Genomic DNA, 21,570 nt, shown 5'->3' on the forward strand with positions numbered 1-21,570 from the left:
TATATATATATATACACAGAAATGCATATAAAAATTTAAAACTTCCATCAGCAGCATACCTACCATTCATAAAACTTGGCGTATTTTATTATATTTTGTATCACTCATATTTCTGTCATTCTGACCCATATACATGACATCATTTAACAGGAAATATTTATTTGACCTATAATTTTGGAATTTTCAGTTTCTGTTGTTCTTGGCCATGTAGGAAGGCAAAACATCATTGTGGCCTTGTACAAAAGAGAAAGAGAGGTTATGGGATTCCAGGACCTCCTTCAAAGGCAGTGCCCGAACATCTTAAAATATTCCACATGCTCTCCACCCTTTAAAGGTTCCACACCCTCCCGACAGTGCCATTCTGGGGCACAAGCTTTTAACACAGAGGTGTTTGCAGGATGTTTAAGATCTAAACTAGTACTTTTTCATAAAGGGATGCTTCCAACTTTCAGTGTCACAGACCAAAAAGAACAAATAAACCAAACAATAAAATTAAAATAATAAAGATTACCTGTCACATAGTCATATGGTAGGCGTTGTTCCCAGAAAGATACCTGGGAAACCACAAACTTATGAATTCTGAGGATTAAATTTTTCTGTTATGAGTCCAACATAAAAATACTAATATTTTGAGGGTGAGGAAGGGAAGACAATATAAAAATAATTAACACCTGAAATGTATATGTACCAGTTCCCCAAGACGAATGTAATTGTTATATATTGCAACTATATGTATAAAGAAATATTTTAATACTGTAAATTCTAAATTTATTTTCAAGCCCAAACTGGCAAAATGATGAAATTGAGTTTTGGGAAGAAACCTAGAAATCCTGGTAGATCTTAGTTTACTCCAGAGGACACTGAGGCCTGAAAAGCAAGACAAGGGCATGTGTCTAGGGGCAACTTCACTTATCTGAGTGTGCTTGATAATAAGCTTAGAATTTTGAATAGATATTATTAGGTAAGCTTTGTTGTCTCTTTTTCTTGCAGTTGGACAAGACAGAATTCAAGAATACAGTCACAATTAAGCTGAAATGTCACAGCTGAGAAGGTCTAGTTAGCACCTTCCCCTTGTCTGTGGCTATGCCCAGCTTCTGGAGTTGCCTGCCAAGTAGTCTGTGATTCTAGGGTCCAGATATCGTATGCAGTCTAGCTTATAAATCACTAATTGATGCTGCACCATGGACTGGCCTAGAATAATGTGTTTATCAGTGTTTAAAACATAAAACACTTCATGTACCTTCCCATTCTAACCCTAAAATATTTATTGTCCCCAACAGATTTACTAAAGAAACAGAAGTTGAAGCAGTCTGTATCCACAAAAGAAGAAAGACGAAGGATCCTGGGACACTAACAAACCAACTCTTTGGTAATTGCTGATTGCAAATGGGAGGCTTTGGAATCACCTCCCCGAATCTAAAGAGATCTGCTTCCCCCTGCTGGAAGCATCCAAAAGCTACCCTGAATCCAAGAATCCTCCCAGGATCTTCACCAATCATAGGAAGAGCTGACATTTATTAAGTTGCTACTCAACAAATGGGTTTAGTATATGAAGAGGTAATAAAATCCCATTTTCTTCATGGGCAAAACTAAGCCTTTCTCGTGACTCTTGAAGACATAGCTATGATTCTCCTTGACCGTAGTACAAATACAATCTATGCAAGCTTGACGAATAGAAGTAGAATACTCTCATACTGGCAAAGTACTGTACTTTTCTGCCCTCTGTTTCCCTGTCTTCCAAATACTCAAAAAAATCAACAGCACGTGTAGACTTTCCAGCATCTTCAATAGGAGAAATTCTTATCTTCCTTCCCTAAATGTCATAGCATTTTCTTTTTTCTGTACTTTTCTTTCGGTATTTCTTTTCTGCCTGACACTGCTCCGTGCTTATCTACTTTTAATTCCTCCTGTAAGAATTGAAATACTTTAGCATGATTCCTTCTAAGTATCTTTGTGAATATATTTTATGTATATATTATGTATTCACCCAGATTAGAAGTTAGACATTTTCCCAAAATGATATTAGGTCAAATGACTAAAACAGCTCAAATTTCACATATATATGACATGCTCTGATAGATATTTCATGAAGGTTAGGAAAATATCACAATTCCAAATTGAAGCTCATAAACACATTGACCATGAGTAGCTCCTAAATCTTCTGAATAAGCAACATATCATAATTATGGCTGTTAGTCATTTGGATATTTTCCAATCTTTATCAGGAAATGAGGTGTATCCTCAGGAAGATAATTAAAAGAAAATTATAATATGATTTTCTATGACAGTAATAAACACTCACTGATATTGAATACTGAAGAATTGATGCTTTGCAATTAAGTCTGTTTCCAAATAGACTTGCATTACAGAAGGAGGACCATTTTCAAGAGAATTTCTGAAATGCACCTCTCTGATGATTTGACAGGAAAAACAAGAACATTCTCAATTTTGAGATTTTGATGGAATTAATATCACATGAAGAAGATTTGATTAAAATACAGTCATTTGAGGATGTTTAGACTTAAAATGAAGGTCAGTGTTCTTTAAAAAGCCATTCTCTAACTTACAAAAAGAGTGCAAGGAACATTTTGTCTCATTTGACCTTTCCTTGGTCAGACAAGGCAAGTTACTATTTTCTATAAGAAACATTGTGTATCGGTGAGCCTGAATTTGACTTCATAATTTTTCACACTGACACATATCTAACTTCATAGCACTAGCATTGGGTTTCAAAACAGTGTTAAATCAGGTTTAACACTGGAAGATCAGATCCAAAATACAAAAGTATCTAAAATTACTTTGACAGTCACACACTGGAGACTTTAGCTCTCTCTGTGAGATTTTCAGCTTTGCTATTATTATCTCTCTACTATGACTGCAGTTAGAGCCTCGTGTAAGTCAGCAGAGATCATCCGAGGGTTTTAATTTGACCTAACTCTGTAATGAAAATTGGTTAGTGGAGGCTGACAGAATTAATTCTTGGAGTCTGGAAATCATTAAGTGCTCTGAAGAAATTTATTTTATTTATATATCCTGGTATCATTCTGTTGTTTTTCTTTATATGCAGAATATTCAAGGAGTATGAATTCCATATCTGGCAAATGTTTATATTTCACTTTTGATAGATATTTAAAAGTTTTAGTAACTAGATTAATAGTGATTGGGAGTAGTTTAAAAACAGCTAGTAGGAAATGAAAGGCTAAGGTATTCTTTTTACTTGATTTAGGAAACATTAATTTGATATCCTTATCTGAAAAACTGCAAACTCTTTTCTTTGTCCATTTAAAATCATATTAAACTGATAAAGGAACCTAAATTTTTCACTCAAGTCAAAATTTATTTTTTAAAAAAATAAGCATGAAGAATTTATTAGTTTAAATGGCCCAAATATTTATCAAAGTAATGATAAGCCATACTATAAGCTAAGACGAATACTATCAACAGGAGTAAAAAATGGAACAGGGGAACTTCAGGGGGAGTGAGGGAAATGGGGGGGAATAAAAGGGGATTTTTAAAAAAGAAACAAGCTGTAGTATGTACATGTAACCATTCCCCAGCATGACTGTAAACTGCATGAACTGCAAACATGTACCCAAAAAAAGTAATGACAGATCTAACATGCTATGTACATGGAAAAGTTGTCCATAATTAAAATTAATGTTAACGTAAATACAAGGAAAATATTTGTCTTCATATTTAATGTATTTTACTAAGTTGTGATTACAATACACATGCAAATGTGCTTAGTATAGTTATACATTTTGGCTGAAAGAAAATTATACAACTCAGTATAAATCTCAACTGAACATTTGGACTAATATAATCATTGCTTGAAACATTTGCTTATTTTTACTGATTCTACTGCTCTACCACTCACAATAAACTAAACATGGTTTGAACATGGTAACTATAGTTAATAACATTTATGCATGAAAATGGCTAAGAAAACAGATTTACGTGTTCTCACTATCAAAATGGGAAGTATGAGGTAAAGTATAAGTTAATTGCTTTAATTTAGCCATTCCATGGTATATAAATATTTTACAATAGATTGTACATAGTAAATTTGCATTTTTCCCAAAAGTAGATAAACATATGGCTTTCTTAAACACCTATACATTTTAACTTCTACTAACATATGATCATTTCTTATTTCTAACTTTGGACATATCCAATCCAAGTCAAATTATTTTGGAAAGTCATAAAATATTTATCACATATACGCTTAGGAAGATAAAATGAAGCGTATGCATTATAGTCATCATAGTTTTGCAATAGACAAATTATAGAAATGAATAAATAAATTATGACACACACACACACACACACATATATATATATAAAAATATATATAATACAGTCAAGCTTTTAAAATGTATGAACTGATTAAAGATAAGGGACTAGTTTTAGTCTTTGGCAGGTTGAAATCCAGTTTTTCCAACACGATTTATTAAAGAGACTATCTTGCCTCCAGTGAGGATGGTCACCTCCTTTGTCAAAGATGATGTAGCTAAGTACATCTGGAGTTGTTTTTATGTCTTCCAGTCTGTTCCACTAATCCTCAGATCTGTTTCTTTGCCAGTGCCATGCTGTTTTTATCACAGTGACTTTGTAGTATAGTTTCAAATTGGGAATTGTTATACCTGCTGCCATGTCTCTGTTGCCTATGATGGCTTTTCCTATTCTAGTTCTCTTATGGTTCCAAATAAATTTTTGGATTCTTTTTTCTAGTTCTGTGAAATATAGTGTTGGAACTTGAATCGGCATTGCATTGAATCTGTATAGAAGTTTTGATAGTATATCCATTTTCACTATGTTGATTCTTCCTAACCAGGAGAAGGGGCTATCTTTCCATTTTCTTATATCCCCTTCTATCTCTTTTTTCAGAGTGTTGTAGTTTTCAGTGTAGAGGTCTTTTGCCTCTTTCATTACATTGATTCCTAGACACTTCTTTTTTTTTTTGGATGCTATTGTGAAAGGAATTGTTTCCCTAATTTCTCTCAGAGTCTGTTGTTTATGTACAAGAAGGCTATTGATTTTTGAGCATTGACCTTGTATCCAGCTACTCTACTAAAAATGTCAATTAAGTCTAGAAGTCTTTTGGTGGAATTTTTTGAGTCTTCAATGTAGAGTATCACATCATCAACAACTGATGACAGCTTAACTTCTTCCTTTCCTATCTTTATTGCTGTCATTTCTTTCTCTTGTCTAATTGCTGTGGCTAATGTTTCCAGAACTATATTGAAGAGAAGTGGTGATAATGGGTATCCTTGTCTTGTTCCTGATTTTAATATGAAAGTTTTCAGCTCTTGGCCATTTAATATAATGTTGGCTGTTGGTTTTTCATAGATAGCCTTTATTAAGTTGATTTATAGACCATCTATTCCAATTTTTGCAGGGTTTTATCATGAATGGGTGTTGCATTTTGTCAAATGATTTTTCTGTGTCTATCAAGAGGATCATATGGTTTTTATCCTTGACTCTATTAATATAGTGCATTACATTTATTGACATCTATATTGAACCATCCTTGCATCCATGGTATAAATCTGACTTGGTCAGGATGTATGATCTTCTTGATGATTCTCTGTATTTCACCATGCACCAAACTAAAATCCAAGTGGTCTAAAGATCTAATTATTAAAAAAGAAACGTTAAACTTGCTGGAAGATAAGTTAGGCAGAACTCTTGAAGGCTATGGCATAGGAAAAGACTTTATGAACAAATCCTACAATGTGGGAAAAAAATTTTACCAGCTGCTCCTCATACAAAGGGCTCTTATCTGGAATATATAAAGAACTCAAAACAATCAGCCCCCCCCAAATATAAAGACTCATTTCAAAAATGGGCTTCTGAAATGAACAGATATTTCACAGACAAAGAAGTAAAAGTAGCAAGTAAATATATGAAAAAATGTTCCACATCATTGATCATTCAAGAGATGCAGATGAAAACAACACTGAGATTTCACCTCACCCCACAAAGAATGGCTGCTATCAAGAAATCACACAATAACAAATGTTAGCAGGGTTGTGGGGAGAAAGGAACCCTTCTCCATTGTTGGTGGGAGTGCAGACTGGTGCAACCACTATGGAAATCAATAGGGAGATACCTCAAAGAGCTGGGACTAGAGGTTCCATTTGACCCAGCCATCCCTCTGCTGGGTATCTTTCCAAAAGAATTAAAAGAATCTTATCACAGTGATATATGTGCACCTATGTTTATAACAGCACAATTTGTAATAGCTAAAACTTGGAAACAGCCCATTTGCCTATCAGTTGGAAAATGGATAAAGAAGATGTGGTTTTTCTATAAAATGGAATACCATTCAGCCATAAAGAATGAGAAATTAGATTTATTCCTAGGAAAATGGATACATATTGAGGATATACTCCTAAGTGAAATAAATAAGTCATTCATGTAAATACTGAATAGTTGTCTCTTGTGTGAAAAACTATAATAGTACAAAAGATCCTAATGATATAATTGGCATTGTGAAATAGGAATAAAAAGGCTAATGGTGTAGGGAAAGTGGGAATGGTAGGGGAAAGGTAATAAGGGAAAAGAAAAAAAATATGAGAAAATGAAAAAATGGGAATAAAGTGTTTGTAAATGGGGAGGGAACAAGGGGAAAAAATGAGAACCAAGACCTGTCATGTAAAGGTACAAGGCCCCAATAATGAATGTAACTGTACTGTATACCTAAAATGTACCAATAAACTCAATGAAAAAACATTTATGAACTGGATGTATGAAATTAGAAACACAATTCTCAAATAAAAACAACTTGTATAAACAGTATTATTCATATAAATTTTAAAATATATAAACCACATGATAAAGCATGGTTATACACAGAGAATGATTAAACAGACATGTCATACATGTACATATATGCATATATACTTAGTGTTTAACAAAAAGATTGAGTGGTTGCCTATGAACTTCTGGCTATTTGTCTCTCTGTAAAGAAATTGACAGTAATGTAGCTTTAAATCATATTGATAAAATTTTACTTCTTTTATTTTTCACTTTCCAGAAAGTATCTAAAGCGAAGAATAATAAAATACTAACATCCACTGAATCTCAGTGATAAAGAAGCCTCATTCTTTAAGCTGTTTATATGATTGCAGTATTTCATAATTTTTACAAATATTTTAACTTACAGGATATATGGCCAGGAGGTATAGATAAGGATGATGGTACATTTTACTTGGAGCTAGATTTTAGTTATTATAAGGAAGATTTTCAAAATAACCTTGCATAAAAGTTGAGCTGATTGAAAAGTTACTAAGTGTTAAGTGACTTGTGTTGATTTACACATTATAATAATGTTTTCCATATTGTACTCTTGCAAATACCAGTTCTATGATGTATAGGCAGTATTACTGAAAAAAATATACCATTTTTATATAAATTTGGAAAATTTTGTTTAAGCAAACATAACACATTTTATTATTTAGGATAACTTAGCTATCAATGAATTCCAATACAATGAATTTCCAAGCAGAAAGTGGAATATATATATAAGTCCTGAGACTCTGTTTTGTGTTGTGAACTTCATGGAAGAGCTTTCCAATAGAATATATGTTGAGACTTAGGATACTTGAGACCCACTTATTAGGGAATAAATACTTGTCCACCAAAAATGGATGGCTGCACTAGAAGTTGGAATAAATTTCAGTAGTCTGTATTATGACTCTACTAAAAGAGGAACAAAATAAACAAGGTTCATAGCCTTGAGGACATTAGTGTAATAGAATAAAAATATCATTTTGAAATTGGAGATTCTCTTGCAATATTTTGTCTATATTTAAATAATTTTTCATCCAGTAAATTTGTTGGGTTTGCATTCATCACCAGTCACACAAGTGAGTAGTTGAAAGTGATCAGAATAATTTTTATTATCTCAAAGACAGAAAATTGAATCTACCCAGTGCAATTTAGTCTTTAATGTTCTACTATTTTCCCTTCTGTGTATTGACAGCCTTCAATAGAAAAAAAAAATTTCCATTTCTACCTTGAAGTACCCAACACCATTCACTATTTAGAATGTAGTTTTCAATATATCACACTTTGGACATTTTCAGATTATCCAAATGCTTCTAAAAATATTAAAGTTTTATATACTTTCTGTTTACCAGCCAACTATACAAATTGTATTTCAAATAAGTAGGTTAAACATAGGGCTATTAAAAATCTTTGTTACTGTATCTTATCTAGTACGTCAGATGACAGTGGGCTTAAACCAATTCCTTGACAGTCCAATCGGCAAATTCACACATATCATGGTCAATTCATTTTCCTGAGTGAAAACCACCTTTTTAAATTAATGTACAAGGCCAGGGATTTAGCTCAGTGGCATCAGAGCCTGCCTTTGCAAGTGCAAATTCTTGAGTTTGAACTCCAGGACCCTCCCCCCGAAATTAATGTACCAAATTACAAATTTATCATTTAGCAATTTTAATTCATTTTAAAATATATCTAGTCTATAATATACTTCTGAAGGTGTAGGTATGTGTGTGATATATTACATACCAAAGTACTAGAAGAATTCTTATATCCTTTTGACAACTCAAAAAAAACAAAACAAAACAACAACAGGTGCTATTTTCCAACCGAAGGGATCTCTAATGGTTTACTATTTAAGAGAAGGCAATGAACTACTTGGAAATATGAGTGCAAAGGGATAGTAAACATTTCTGTAATATTTTCCTCATAATATGAAACAAAGTATACAGAGTGGGTGTTCAAAAGAAACAGCTTGAGCAGTTTAGTTTCTAGGAATGTTGTGAATGCATGAATTGATGAGTCACTCATATTGAAAAATCAAACAAAGCGAAAGACCAAGTGGAGTGCTCTAGTTGGTGGCAGAAATAAAACATTACTTGGAAAACTCAACTTTACAGCTTAAGAGGGGAGGAATATATTGACCTTTAATCATTCTTGCATCTTCTGGAAGGGTGTTGTGTGAAGGTCATTTTAAAGAAAGCAACCAAGTGAACGGCACGTGAGATGTGCCCACAAAGGAAATTCTATAAGCAACTACCATTTCTGGAGGGCCCATGTTTCCCTGGGGGCCACTACAGGGCACCCCAAACAAGTCCACGAGAGTACTTCAGTGGAAAAAATAGTCGAATTTAGATACTCTGAGGTAGCTCTGAGTGGAACAAGAGCAGATGGCAGCTATGAAAACACCACAGAACTCTGTCATTTTAACACTTCCACTTCCTCTGAGGCAAATTTGATGAAGCCAGAAGCCAGACAATGTAAATGGGCATAAGATGAGAATAAAGAAGGCAGACCTTTCAGGACTGAGCCTCTTTCATATGTATCCCACAGCAGTGGTGATATCAAATTTTAAGAAAGAATGAATTTTGAAGTTTTTAAATTTGTTGGAGCTACATCTGAAAATAGATTAATCAAACCTTTAGAAAAGTGATGGTACCAGTTCAATATTAGAGCCCAATATTATATCTGATATGCGGTAAAAATGAGAGGACAGAGTTGGTTTGAAATGACAGCTGTGGAAAATAATGAAATTAATTTTTCTATATCATACCAAACCTCAATAAAGCAATAAAATAATAGCTCTATTTGGAATCATTTAAATGATGTTATGGCTTATACCTAGATATTCCCCTAAAGCCTCATGCTGTCGTAAGTTGGCCTTATTGAAAGTGGCTGGATCTAGGTTGTGTGCTGCTAGAATCAAGGATGTGATGCTCGGATTGTTTCCCTGTTCAATGTTAGTATTTAGGTTTCCCCAACTTGGATGTGAGTGCTAACTTCCCTAAGGATGGGTAGCCTGGATAGGATATAAAAGACAGAAAGAGCAGCCCTGCTTGTCCCTTGTTGCTTGCTAATTCACTTCTTTGCTGCCTTTTGCCAGCCATGAACTGCTCTTTCTGTGATGCCCACTGCCATGCCATTCTGTATCGGAGCCAGCCATCTATGAACTGAAACCTCTACAAATTGTGAGCAACAGTATAACTTTCCTCCTGCGTGTTGGATATTTTGTCTCATCAACAAGAACAGTAATTAAGAAAAATAACTACACTCAATTTAATTTAGATAGCATGAAGTATGAACTTAAATGAATTTAAAATAAATTATACAACAAATTATACTGAAATTTCAATTTCTTTAAATATTATGTGAATGGTGCCTCTCATAGAGCAGATGTTTAATAAATGTTTTTAAAGAAATAAATATTACCAGAAGCAAATAATTAATTTAATGGCAAATAATTCATTTAAGGATATAACGTACACATTAAAGTGTTAATAATGAAATAATTTTATTTTTGCTCTAAATCTTTCTATTAATTCTATAAATTGTGTCATTTTAGGAGCTTATGATTTTTTTCATTCATTAAGTGTATTGGTACATTTTAGGTATACAATATGATGCCATTCATCATTGGGAGTTTGTACCTTTACATGATATATCTTTGTTCGTATTTTTTCCCCATTTCCCTGTCATCCCTTCAACCCCTTCACCGCTCTCTGTTTACAAAGACTTTGTTTCTATTTTTCCTTTTCTCATATTTTTTTCCTTTCCCTTCTTTCCTTTCCTTTATCCCTCCCAGAGAAACTATTCAATATTTACACATGTGTATTCTATTTATTTTACTTAAGTATCACCTCAATGTGCATCCATTTAGACATAAATGTCTCTAGTTTCTCCCTCAGTATGGCTGAGTAGTACTTCATTTTATTTAAAAACCACACTTTCTTTATCCAGTTTCCAGGTGATGGGCAATTGGCTGTTTCCAAGTTTTAGCTATTACAAAGTGTGCTACTATAAATATGGGTGCACATATATCACTGTGGTAGGATTCTTTTAAATCTTTTGAGAAGATACCCTGCAGGAGAACAGCTGGATCAAATGGGACCTCCTAATTTTTGAGGTAGCTCCATACTAATTTCCACAGTAGTTGTACCAGTCTACACTTGCACCAACAGTAGAAAGGGTACCTTTTCCCCATAGCCCAGACAGCATTTGTTATTGGTTGATTTCATGATAGCAGCTGTTCTTCCTGGGGTGAAGTGGAATCTCAGAGTTGTTTTCATTTGCACTTCTCAAACGAGCAGTAATGGTGGACATTTTTTCATAGGTTTATTTGCTGTTTCTATTTCTTTGTCTGAGAAACGTCCGCTCATTTCAGATGCCAAATTTTGGATGGGGTCTTTCAATCTGGGAGGTCTGATTTTTTAAAGTTCTTTTTATATTCTAGATTGTAGACCTTGGTCTGAGGAACAGCTGGTTAAAATTTTTCCCCACATTGCGGGTTGTCTCTTCACCCCATTGGTGGTTTCTCTTGATATGCAGAAGCTCTTTAAAAAGGTAAGATCCCAGTTGTTGATTTTTTTTTTTTGTGCTAGTTCACATGTGACCTAGGTTTTGTTTATGAAATCTTTTCATACTCCAATGTCTTCAAGAGTTCTAAACTTTTTTCCAGCTGGTTTAGTGTTTCTATTTTAATATTAAGATCTTTGATCCATCCATTTTTAGTTTAGTGTTTGGTGAGAGATACAGGACTAATTTTAATATTTGGCAAATTGAAACCCAATTTTTCCAGTATCATTCATTGAAAGAGGCTATCTTTCCTCCAGTGAGGGTGTTTGGCTTTTTGTCAAAGATGAGGTGGCTGAATATGTCTGGAGTGGTTTCTTCATCTTCTAATGTGCTCCATTGGTCCTCAGGTTTGTTTCTTTGCCAAGGTGATGCTGTTTTTATCACTATAGCTTTGTAGTATAGTTTTGAGTTGGGGATTGCGAGATCCCCTATCTTTTCTTTGTTGCCTACAATTGATTTTGCTATGCTGCATCTCTTATTATACTTTTTTAAAAATTGAGTTTATTGTTACATTTTAGGTATACAGTACAGTTACATTCATTATTGGGATCTTGTACCTTTACATGACAGGTCTTGGTTCTCATTTTTTCCCTCTGTCCCTGCTCTCCCTTCACCTCCTCCTCCCCTCCCCATTTACAAATACTTTATTTCCATTTTTTCATTTTCTCATATTTTTTTCTTTTCCCTTATTACACTTCTCCTACCCTTCCCATTTTCCCTACACCTTTAGCCCTTTTCTTCCATTGATATTCCTTTGATAGCAGCCATCCTTTTAGGGGTGAGGTTGAATCTCAGTGTTGTTTTCATCTGCACCTCTTAAATGACCAGTAATGTGGAACATTTTATCATATATTTATTTACTTGCTGCTTTTACTTCTTCATCTCTTATTATACTAAATGAAGTTTTGGATTGCTTTCTTAAGTTGTATGAAATATGCTGTTGGAATTTCAATTGGGATTACATTGGATCTATATAGCAATTTTGAAAGTATGGCCATTTTCAGTATATTGGTTGTTCCTACCCATGAGAAAGGGATATTGTTCCATTTTCTGATACCCTCTTTGATCTCTTTTTGCAGAATGTTGTAGTTTTTAGAGTATAGGATTTTTATTTCTTTCATTAGGTGAGTTCCTAGGTATTTCATTTTTTGGATGCTATTTTGAAAGGACTTGTTTGTCCAGTTTCTTTTGCAGTGAGTCTGATGTTTGTGAACAGGAAGGTTATTGATTTTGATGTGTTGACCTTGTATTCAGCTACTCTCCTGAATTTAGTTATTAAGTGTAGATGATTTTTGGTGGAGTTCTTTCTTTCTTTCTTTCTTTCTTTCTTTCTTTCTTTCTTTCTGTGTGTGTTTGTGTGTGTTTTGGTTTTTGTACCAGGGACTGAACTCAGGACCTTGTGTTTGCAGGGAAGGCAGTGGCACCAATGAGCTGAATCCCTAGCCCCTTTTGGTTGTGTTCTTGTGGTCTTCTTTATAGAGTATCATGTCATCACCAAATAATGACAATTTAAATTATTTTTCTTATTTTTATTTTTATTTCTTTATCTTGTGTAATTGCTATGCCTAATGTTTCCAGAATTACATTGAATGGGAGTGGAGATAGTTGACATCTCTGTCTTGTTCCTGATTTAAGCAGGAAGGATTTCAAGTTTTGACCATTTAGCATCATGTTGGGTTTCAGTTTTTCATAGACAGTGTTTATGAGGTTAGGATAAAGACCATCTATTCCAATTTTCTCTAGGATTTTTATCATGAATGAGTATTGGATTTTATTGAAAGGGGCTTCTACAACTATTGAGATGAAAATATGATTTTTTGTCCTTGGCTCTGTTAATATAGTGTATTACATTTATTGATTTGAGTATATTGAACCATCCATGCAACCGTGGAATGAATCCCACTTTGTCAGGGTGTACGGCTTTCTTGATGATCTTCTGCTTTCTGTTTGCTAATATCTTATTGATGATTTTTTGTTTTATGCTGAGATTGACTTATAGTTCCTTTTTTCAGTTGGGTTGTTCTTTGCTTTTGGGATCAAGGTGATGTTTGCTTTCAGGAATTAATTTGGGAGTATGTCTTCCCTTTCAATTAGTGGCAATAGTTTTTATCTAAATGTCATATAGAATTCAGCAGTGAAGCCATCATGAATCAGGCTTTTCATCCCAGGCTTCATTGGTAAATTTTAAATTACTTTTATAAGTTTGTTGATTGATATTGGGTTGTTTAGAATTTTTAGGTCTTCATTTAACTTTGGTAATGCACATGTATTTAGAAATCTGTCCATTTCTTCTATGTCTTCCATATTTTTGGAGTATAGGTTCTCAAAGTAGGTATTGATTATCCTCTGGATTTCTGCCTACTTTGTTGTAATTTCAACCTTTTCATTCCTAATTACATGGACTTGGGCCTTTTCTTTCCTTTTTTTTTTTTTTTTTTTTTTTTTTTTTTTTTTTTTTTTTTTTTTGGTAAGCTTGGTTAAGATTTTTTTTCAATTTTGTTTGTTCTTTCAAAGAACCAACTTTTTACTTCATTAATTTTTTTGTATTATTCTCTTTGTCTCCATTTCATTGATTTTTGCTCTGATCTTTATAATGTCCTTTCTTTATGAACTTTGGGTTTGTCCTGCTCTTCTTTTTCTAGAAGCTTTATGTTCAGCATTAAGTTGTTTATTTGAGCTCTTTGTGCTTTCCCAATATAAATATTCACTGTTATGAATTTCCCTTGTAAGATTGCTTTCATTGTTTCCCATAAATTTTGATATGTTGTACTGGCATTGCCATTTAATTATAGAAACTACCTGATTTCTCCATTAATTTCCTCTGATCCATTGGTTATTCAGGAGTGTGTTGTTCATTTTCCATGTGTTTATAAAATTACTGCAGTTTCTTTTGCTACTGATCTTCAATTTCTTTGCACTGTGGTTTGATAATATACAGGTGATAACTTCAATTCTTTTGCATTTGTTTAAATATATTCTGTGAGCAAATACGTGGTCTCTTTTGGAGAACAACTCATGTGCAGTTGAAAAAAATGTGTCTTTTGATTTTGTGGGGTGAAACACTCTGTTAACATCTGTTAAGTTAATTTATTGGAGTTTGATTGAGTTCTAGTATTTCATTGTTGATATTTTTGTGTGTGTATTTGTCCTATTTGTGACTGTGGGTTACTGAGATCTTCCACTTCTATTGTTCTAGTTTTTATTTGATTTTTTATGTCCAGTAGTAGTTGTATATAGTTGGGTGCACTACTGTTCCGTGCATATATATTTATGATTGTCATGTCTTTCTTTTGGATTGTTCTCTTTGCAAGCATGTAGTGGCCTTCTTTATCTCTCTTAATTAGTGTTGGTTTGAAATCCATTTTATCTGAAAATAGGATAGCTACTCCTCTTTTTTTTTTAAGTTTCCTGTTGCATGGAGTGTTGTTTTCCACTATTTAACTTTCAATCTGTGAGTTTCTTTTGGAATTTTGTGTCTTGTATGCAGCATATTATTGAATCTTGGTTCTTGACCAGTTCTGGCATTCTATTTATTTTGATTGGTGAATTGAGATAATTAACACTGATGGTTTTAACTGACGTGTATTGAACTATCCTTGTATTGCTTTTTCCTGTTTTTGGATTCTCCCCTTTTTCATTTAATTTCTTTTTATACCTAATGGATTCATTCTGTTGGTCTTTGTGGAGCTGTGACCCTCATTGTCTTTTCCTAGGATATTGTTTAAAAATTTTTGGTGTGCTGGTTTCATATTCATGAAGTTCCCTAGGTGTTCTTTGTCATGAAACTATCTTATTTCTCCATCAATTTTGAAGGGTAGTTTTGCAGGGTATATCAATCTGGGTTGAAGATTGTTTACTTTTAGGGCTTGAAATACTCCCCTCCAGGCTCTTCTTGCCTTGAGGGTTTGTGTTGAGAAGTCTTCTGTGTTTCTGGCTTTCCTTTGTATGTGATTTATTTCTTTTCTCTAACTGCTTTTAGGATTTTGTTCTTCTGTTGGGTTTCTGGAGTCTTGACTTTTATATGCCTTGGTATAGTTTTTTTTGTTTTGTTTTGTTTTGTTTTGTTGTTTTTTAATCGTGGCTAGTTGGAGTCCTATATGCCTCACTTATCTGTATGTCAGATTCATTTCTCCTGGTTGGGAAGTTTTCTGCCATTACTTCTGTGAACAGTATATTTTTCTGTTATTTGCACTACTGCCTGTTTCTTCATTGTCTCCAATTAGTCTTATGTTATTCTTCTTTGCATCATCCAGCAGCTGCTAGATTGATTTCTCATGGTCACTGGCTAAGGACCTTATGTTTAGCAAATGTGAAAATGTAATTTTTATTTCAAACTATGATTGGTAATTTTTACATGAATGCATTTAAAACATTTTAAATTCTAATGATAACATATAAATGTGCAGAACTAAAATACTGATAAAAATATTCTAGTTATGTTAAAGAAACAATAGTTTGGCTCTTAAAAGCAGTTAAAAATTGAAGGATACAATTTTAAATATTTCAGCACACAAATCACACTAAAATTTAAAATGCACGAATAACAAAAGTACAACATTATTATCCAACTACTCATTTTACTAGTAATGTAAATTTAGAAACCAAATAATAAAATTTAACTTTTGTGTGGATCCAATAAGTGTCACTCATATGGAACACAAATTTCTCAAGTATTTCTTCATGATTATTTTATTGGCATGATGGATTATGAAATAACTTTAACATATGCAACTTAGTCCACATCATCTGTTTTCTTGAAAATAAGTTTAAATATCAGATTCTTAAGGGAAGTAGATTAATAGACCTATCATATCTCAATTTAGTAAAATTCCCTTATTAATTTGTCAGTATATCTTCATTTTCTTATTTTAAAGAGAAAAGGCTAACTGAAATCCTGGAAAAAATTTTGTGGATTACCGTGTTCCATAGAAATTGATCTGATTAGAATGACTTTCCTCATTTATTTTTTATGACTGAGAGACACCAGCTATCCCTCTAGAAATCCTATAAGCATTATAAAATACACATTTTTAAAACGCTCTAGTTTAAAACATGATTTGGTAACTACTTGAATTTAACAACAATTTCTTCTTGGAAATCAGTCTTAAAATAATGCTGAGCTCTTTAAATGTGTAGCTGTTCCTACTTTGTATCACAATTAGAATTCTGGAAAAACCATGTGGTATCTCTACAGATTTATTTTCACTTTAGGGTGAAAATGGAAACATGGTGATTCACATAGCAGAATATGGTAAAATATTCAAACTACAGTATAATAATATATCATGATTTTGTATTATTCATTTCAGTGGGCATTTAATCTAATATTAGCAGCAGGATTTAACTCCTTTTATTAGATTTGTTAATGTTCAGTTGAAATAATTGCAGTGTCTGATAGATTAGTGTAATAAATGCACAAAACTATTACTTTGTCAGAAATTATAAAGACAAAATATCAAATCATTTTAAAAAATAAATAAACCTTGAGAAACTTAATAATCAAACATCTGTTTTAGCTGATGCTTATTTTTCTTTAATTGTTATTCAATAACCAGAAGTTAATAAAAGTGTTTAGTGAAGGCAATTTATATTTGACTTCTTTTAGTAAATATTTACAAAGAAAAAAATGACACTGTGATTGTGGCTGTAAATGTATGAGCTAGTATGGTCAGTTCCTTGGCTTCTGTTAGTATGGCTTAAGCTTCTTATTAATAATTATGTTTTATCTCATTCAAACACAACCCGAACTAGCTTATTATAGACAATAAATATCTAAAGACTTTAAGAAGAGCCAAAACATGAAAGGAAATAAAATGCCAATTCATCCATACCTAAGAGAATACAGTGGTACCTTGGTTCACAAACTTAATTCTTTCCACAAACTAAATCCTAACCAAAACAAATTTCACCATACAGTTCAATATAAATAAGGTTAACCTGTTCTGAAGCATATGTATTTTTAAACCACTAAAATATGAAACAAAGTATAGTACAGTACAGTGTAAAGAGAGAGAACATCAACCTTACCTAAGGTGACTTCTGGTGTTGAGGAGAGGAAGGTAGGTGGAGAGGAAGTTATTGTTTGGAGGAAGAGTCATCCTCCATAAAGACATAAGGAAATCTCCTTAGGGGTTTCCTCTCCTCTTTATATCTTAGCCACAGGATCAATTTTGATGAAAAAAATCTGTCTATTGTCACTTGCTTTTTTCTGTGCTGTGTAATTCTTCAGACATGAGAGACCAGATTATCATTCATCAGATTTAACACTCTGTTCATTATATTATGTTGGGATGATTCTTCTCAAGCAATCTTGTCACTAGTTCTATTTTTCAATAATGGATTTTATCACATCACTGCTAACATTCTTGTCTTCCTCTTCCTCAGTAAAATGTTCCCCAACAAACACTTTCTGATGCTCACTCTGGAGTTCAGCAAGTTCTGTCATCTGCTCCTCCTTATGGTTCTCAACAAGCTCCTCTAAGTCTGCATCATTGATGTCCTGACACTTACTCTTGCCCATGGATACAATCTCCTCCCTGCTATCTATGCACCAGATCCTTCAAAGTCAAGTTTAGTGACACATTCTGAATACAGTTTTCTTATGTTGAGTTTAAGGTGTGGTATGTGACATCTTCTCAGGTTTTGTCAATGAAGTTGACACAGTGGAGGACACTGAAATGTTTCTTCTAGAACTCTCTCAGAGTCAAGTGTATCTCTTTAGTGGCAGTAAAACAGTTGGTGAAGAGCACCTTTAGCAAATAGCCCATTGTTTCTCAAGGAACTGTACTCTTTTCTGTGCGTAATTCCTTCCAAGATTTCTCCCTTGATTCATATGTCCAACAGCCTACATGACATTTACTTAGATTCCAAAGAACAAAACTTCTCAGGTTTTCTGAGAAAAAACTACTCAACCTCTTCTCTAGCAAGATTCTCTTGGTCTCTTAAGACTAATGTGTTCTTTTGCTATGCTTCCCATTCTAATGGATGGAATCATCATTCATTAACTTTCATGTCCAAGAATCCAAGGAATTATATTTGATATTTCATTTTCCTTCCCCATTTATATGTAACCCATTATCAAGTCCTACAAGTAACTACTGAGTATCTCTTAAACCTATAATTATCTATACATCTGTATACCTATCATCCTCAAAGTGCTTATTGTAATTGCTTCCTACTATTGTCCAACTATCCACTCTTAATTCCCTCCAGTCTATATTCTTACCTGGAATAATATGGTTATAACATGTGTAACAGAAAGTTTTGTTTAATGTTGAGCTCTCCTGCATATAGCAGAATTTTATTCCTTTTATGACTTAAAATATAAATCACTATTCATCCACTCATTTTATTTTTTTTTCCTTTTTATTGAGTTTATTGGTACAATCTAGGTCTAGATACAGTTACATTCATTATTGGGACGCTGTACCTTTACATAATAGGCCGTGATTCTCATTTTTTCCCCTTGTCCCTGCCCTCCCTTCACCCCCTCCTCCCCTATCCATTCATTTTCTGATGAACATTTAGGTTGATTCCATGTCTTTTTTTTTTTCAGATAAGAAGGCTAATGTGCTGACATCATAACAAGGTTGGAGGGAGGCACATCTCATGCACACGACATGAAGACCCAGTCACCACACTCATGAATTTAAGGATCTCCATGTTTTTAAAAAAACTATGAAGAGTACTACAATAAATATAAATACAGTAGGGTATCTTTAATTAATAACTTATTGTATATTTTAAAATAGCTATGAGGAAATTTTGAATGATCTAATCAGAGAGAAATGATAAACATGTTGGGGATTGTAGGTCAATTGTAGAGCATTTGCCTGTCATGCATGAGGCCCTGGACTTCAAGAATGAGAAAGAAAGAAAGACAGAGAGAAAGAAAGAAAGAAAATTAAAGGAGTAGGGAAAGTGGGAAGGGTAGGGGAAAGGAAAGAAAGGAAACAAAAATATGAGAAAAGGAAAAAAATGGAAGTATTTAGTAGAATGCTCATCTTTCCTTGCCCCTACAATGTAATTATTGCAATAACAAAATTGAAAAACTGTTAAAGTTTTACACTCCTTAGGTTTTTTGTTTTGTTTTGTTTTGTTTTTTGATACTGGGGATCAAACTCAGGTCCTTGCACTTGCAAAGCAGGCAGCAAAACCACTGAGCTAAATTCCCAGACCTACTTAGGTTTTTTTATTGTATCAAATTAATGCTCACTTTAGATTACTCCCCCTTTACTGTGCTAAAGATAAAACCAAGAGATTATGGACTATTTGGAAGCACTTTACCACTGCATTGCATCCCTAGCTCTAATGATTTTATCTACTTCATAGATAGTATTGTATTCTTTCACTTGGAGACACAGATGTAGTTTTCCCAAATGTCAGTGGAAATTCAGACACTTGATAACATCTTCATTCTTGCTTTCAAATTAATGGATTAGTTCACTAACATAAATTAACAATGAACAGTTAGTTAATATTTTAGTATCTTGATGAACCCATAGTTCTAAACGTTTGATGCAATAAAATCTATCCCGGTTATTGTCTTTCATGATGATACAATTGTTTCATTTGTAGTCATTGAGTCTCTTCAGATGAAGTTTCTTGGACACAAAAACTGTTATGACACATTACAGTCTCACTTTGCATATTCTATCATTCTAAACCTGAAATTATCAATTTTTTCAAAGATGCAGCACTTTCTTTAGCAGGAAATTATATTTAGGTACAAAATGAGCATCCAACAACATTTCTTCTTATAAATTACAGGATGAATTGCTGATCATTGGATCACATATTTAAGATATTAGAATTTTTTTACTTTACACATGATCTCTTTGATCAAGAACTAAAGTTTTCAAACAATAAAGTCTTTATTGGATGCCTACTCAATAAAGGCAAGAATAAAAGTTAAATTGTCAACTAAGAAATCTATCAATTTTCACAGACTTTTCCTGGTTTTTATATTGAACCTGCACATCTATATCAAAGGAGGTATTTAAAATATATAAAATTATCATATGCCATTTTCATGTTCTATAATCTGACATGTTTACATAGAGCGCTAATGGTCTCTTACTTAGTCCAGTGGCCAAAATTCTGGATATGTTATGTTGTATACAATGTCAGAGAGTGACTGCTCCTGATATTCTCCATGTTGGAGCTGAGAAGTGTATGAGTCATATAATCATGCAGAAAACAGTGAGATATCTTTTTCTCAAAAATATAACTTTTATTTTGGAATTTCTATTTTCAGTTCTTACAAATAACTTTCTTTCACAGTCCTTGATGTGTCGGATACCTTAAAGGAGAAATTGCTACATATAATATTCTATTACTAACCTTGAATACATTTTAAAACTCCTTAGGCAATTACAATAACTTACATTTTATAAAAATGACTAGAAATCTTACAATATTTACACTATTAGAAAATTATTATTTTTAAAGCTTAAATGAAAATAAATTAATGAACATACCATACTAAGTAAAGAAATAATCAATAAATTCTTAAATTACCTTTCATTTCTTACTGAAAATGAAACTTACTTTCATTTCTTTGAGAAATTAATGTGTTATAAATAATATTGTTTTAATTTATAATAATGGTATTCTTATTTAATGGAAAATTAATTTTTAATTTTACTGCCTTTTATGAAATTATTGTAAAATCGTCACTGTATTGCTGATATCATAAACATTGTGATATACATAATTGCTTATTTATTAATGTGAGAAAGAAAATGAGAGAAAGAAACGAACGCATTGTGATTTTATTTTCATTCATCTTAAGAGTTTGTTGTTCTCTTTCTCATCTTCCTGTTTCTTTTTCTTCTTCTTCCTCTTCTTTTTCTTTATAGGATCCATTAGTTGTTCAATTATCATGTATTTGGGAATTTTCCAAAACTCCTCCTGCTTTGATTTCTACTATCATACCACTGGAATAGAATAGATACTTGATATGATTTTAATCTTTTTATATTTTAAGATATGTTTATGGACTACCTAGCATACAATCTATCCTAGACCCTAGACCATTATATTTTGATACAAAAAGGGAAATCTAATTCACTAAAGTAAGTCTAAATATATAAAGAAAACATTATTTAGGTAGTGTTAGTATAACTAAAGTAACATGACACTGTAGTGTTAGATAAGAGTTCTTAGGGCACTGAGAGCTTTGATAGAAAACTAGGAATTCTGACTCCT

At 32.9% G+C, this 21,570-nt stretch overlaps 1 protein-coding gene and 1 non-coding gene across 2 annotated transcripts in view; both read right to left on the minus strand.

Annotated features, from left to right (window-relative positions):
• Pou1f1 (POU class 1 homeobox 1) overlaps nucleotides 1-21,570 on the minus strand; it is a 254,677-nt gene that overhangs the window by 182,104 nt on the left and 51,003 nt on the right. The gene's annotated exons all lie outside the window — the stretch shown is intronic.
• On the minus strand, nucleotides 18,916-19,017 carry LOC117283287. Its single transcript, XR_004514277.1, has one exon. It is a non-coding gene; the product is annotated as a small nucleolar RNA U13 (small nucleolar RNA).

This window comes from Fukomys damarensis, unplaced genomic scaffold, assembly GCF_012274545.1.
Source record: "Fukomys damarensis isolate Sample0158 unplaced genomic scaffold, DMR_v1.0_HiC HiC_scaffold_24, whole genome shotgun sequence".
Classification (NCBI taxonomy): domain Eukaryota; kingdom Metazoa; phylum Chordata; class Mammalia; order Rodentia; family Bathyergidae; genus Fukomys; species Fukomys damarensis.